Source organism: Myotis brandtii, unplaced genomic scaffold (assembly GCF_000412655.1).
Source record: "Myotis brandtii unplaced genomic scaffold, ASM41265v1 scaffold18, whole genome shotgun sequence".
NCBI lineage: Eukaryota > Metazoa > Chordata > Mammalia > Chiroptera > Vespertilionidae > Myotis > Myotis brandtii.
The window spans coordinates 4,924,279-4,927,798 of NW_005356674.1; positions in this window are offsets into that span (position 1 = coordinate 4,924,279).

Consider the following 3,520-nt stretch of genomic DNA (forward strand, 5'->3'; position numbering starts at 1 on the left):
GGTTGTAGGCTCCTCCCTGGCCCAGGCCCTGGTCAGGGCTCATGCAGGAGGCAACCAGTCAATGTGTTTCTCTCACATCAATATTTTTCTCTGTCTTTCCCTCTCTCTTCCACTATCTCTAAAAATCAATGGAAAAATCCCCTCGGGTGAAGATTAAAAAATAATAAACAAATAAACAAATAAATAAAAGTGTTCCTCAAAATTGTTCCTTGTTGTCTTCAAAACACATACTCTGTCACACATAACAAAGAATTCAACTTGAAGTCCCTCCTTTGCCCATCCCTGACATTAGGCCCTAGTTGGAGGATAAAGGGGCAGCAAGAGGAATAAGGCCTATGACACAAGTAGTTACCCCGAAGAGCTTGTTTCCAGAAAAATCTGCCATGCATGAGCGCTCCCCTGGCAACGCCTACCACCAAGGCTTGCAAAAGAGCACTGGACTTAATTAAGCCCACCCCCCCTAATGGATCTGGTCTGCTGTTAGTTGGACCACATGAAGTTGCTGCTATTTGATTGTTTGTAACCTACCAAAATTGCAATTTCACATGGTTCAACCTAATGTATTTGAGAGTAAACAAACAAACAAAAAATCCATAATTAAATGAAGAGCTTGGGAATAACCAGCCTACCCATCAAGGTGACTTCCCTGACTTCATCTTAGGGGGCCAGGGCTGGAATGTGATGACAATAAAATGATCTATCTAATCAATTGCATTTTATGGAGAACACATGAAATAAGAATGAGGGATAAGAATGGAGTAGAGAAAGAGGAAGGAAAGGAAAGTATTAAACGAAAGCTTGGGAATAACCAGCCTACCCATCAAGGTGACTTCCCTGACTTCATCTTAGGGGGCCAGGGCTGGAATGTGATGACAATAAAATGATCAACCTAATCCATTGCATTTTATGGAGAACACACGAAATAAGAATGAGGGATAAGAATGGAGTAAAGAGGAAGGAAAGAAAAGTTGAGTAAAAGCCAAAAGGCCAGAAGTTGGCACTTTATTACCCACCACTGCCCAGGAGAGAGAAACATGAAATTGGAGCTCACACAGATGTGCCCTATGAGGCGGAGATGACTCACTAAGCTCCACCCTGACTTGGATGAAATCTTCTTCCCCTAACACATGGGAAACACCCACCAACCGGCCTGCTAATGACTCATTTGGCTTCCTGGGATTGCTGGTATTGGGAAAAGGGTGGCCAGTTGCCACAGGAGCATTCCAGTTACTGAAGGGCTAACACCAAGTGTTAATAAATTAATGGGTATATACTTCAGACTCCTATGAGTTGGAATGCTGGGGGTCAGGCTCGTCCAGACTCATGAACCTCAAGATACTGACTTGGCTGTGAAACAGGTTCAGATCTGTGGACATTCATTGAGGTACCACTACCCTGGGTGGCCTCTTTGGGAGTCAGATGACTCTTGCACAAAGCAGAACCTTCTGACTCAATCATTTTTATCACAGCGTGCAGGGGATGTGATTATGTTGGCAAGGCACGATTATCTTGTCCCTGACCCTATCTTCATTCTTAATCCTTCTTCATAACCCAACAGCTACATGTGAAATTGTCTGGCATTTTCTGCTCTGACTCAGAGCCACCCCAGTCCTAGATATTCAGGTCAGGTCAGTAGGTCAATGGTATTGCCATCCTAATTGGGCTAAAAAAGGCAGGGAAAGGCTGAGGGTGTAGGGAGGGCAGAGAGATCTTCCCATCCGAAGGCAAGTCCTTATTTCACCCTGCTCTTTGCTTCATTCATGGTCAAGAGCATGCTTCCTGGAGCCAGCCCTTGGTTCAAACCACAGCTCTGCCTTTTCCTAGCAAGTCACTTAACTTCTTTGTGCCTCATTTTTTTTTTTTTTTCATTTTTAAAGTGGGGATGATAAACACATCTATTTCATGGAGTTGTAAGGACTAAATGAGGGGATGAATTGAAGACCACTCAGTTCAGCACCTGGCAAATAGTCAACCCAATTGATGTTAGGTATTATTGATATTAATATTATTACAAGGCATGTATCACAAATTGTAGTATGTAGGCAGGGGGAGGGGAGAGACTACTCCTTCTATCTGTCCTCTCCTACTCTGTGTGTCATTGATTTCTGGGTCTTTAGTGCCTGCTGGCTGAGTTCCTGCCCCATGGTAGACAATCACTAAACAATTGTTGACCATTAAGAAAAGAGAAGTTGCCCTGGCTGGTTTGGCTCAGTGGATAGAGCGTTGGCCTTCGGCCTGAAGGGTCCCAGGTTTGATTCCGGTCAAGGGCACATGCCCGGGTTGTGGGCTCAGTCCCCAGTAGGGGGTGGACTTAATCCCCAGTAGGGAGTGTGCAGGAAGCAGCCTATCAATGAGCCTCTCTCATCATTGATGTTTTTTTCTCTCTCTCTCTCTCTCTCCCTCTCCTTTCCCCTCTGAAACCAATAAAAATATATTTTAAAAAAAAAGAAAAACGTTAAAGTTTCATGCTTTGTACTGGCAACTACTAAATATGAAATTGCTTGGTATTTTGATATCTTCTCTTAAATCTCTAGGTGATACACTTTTTACTCACGCTAAGCTGTGAGTGAGCAGCAAATGGCTGGATCAAAAAGCTGCTACAGGTACCCCATTTACCTAGTGACTGTGAGGCTCCTCCCGAGGAGCTCACTGCTACCTGCTCTCCATTCAGCCTTTAGAGCTGGGGAATCACTTGTCCTCTCAGCCCAAATAGAACTGGATTTACTGGCCTACTCTGCAGTCTGCTATTAGAGCAGCGGTTCTCAACCTGTGGGTCGAGACCCCTTTGGGGGTTGAACGACCCTTTCACAGGGGTCGCCTAAGACCATCAGAAAACATATATAATTACATATTGTTTTTGTGATTAATCACTATGCTTTAATTATGTTCAATTTGTAACAATGAAAATACATCCTGCATATCAGATATTTACATTATGATTCATAACAGTAGCAAAATTACAGTTATGAAGTAGCAACGAAAATAATTTTATGGTTGGGGGTCACCACAACATGAGGAACTGTATTAAAGGTTTCAGCATTAGGAAGGTTGAAAACCACTGTGTTAGAGGGAGGGATCAGGAGTATCCTCGAACAATCATTGATTAGCCCTTCAAGTGATTACACAGGAAGAAAGCATTTTGATGACTCTGGTGCAACCTCCTGCTTGGGAGTTAATCCCAGATGGTATGATTCTGGGGTCTACCCACCTCCAACCCCTCCCTGGCCCCAGGCAGACCTCTCCCTCAAAGGGAAGCCCAGCCTGAGGAATGCCCAAGGATAGAAATGGGGAAAGCTTCATTAGGCTGCCTGGGGCTTTCTCCCTTGTTGCAGAGGAACCTCCTATGGGCATCTGTGGGTCTTGGCCCTGGAGGAATAAAAAGTAAGTCATGGACTTGTAAACAACTGCAAATTTAGGTAAATCAATAAGGTGCAATTATAAATTGTGTATTGAATCTGCTACTAAATGAAGCTCAATGAAGAGTAACTCAATGTGCAAGTTCTCAGTAAAATGGCAAAGT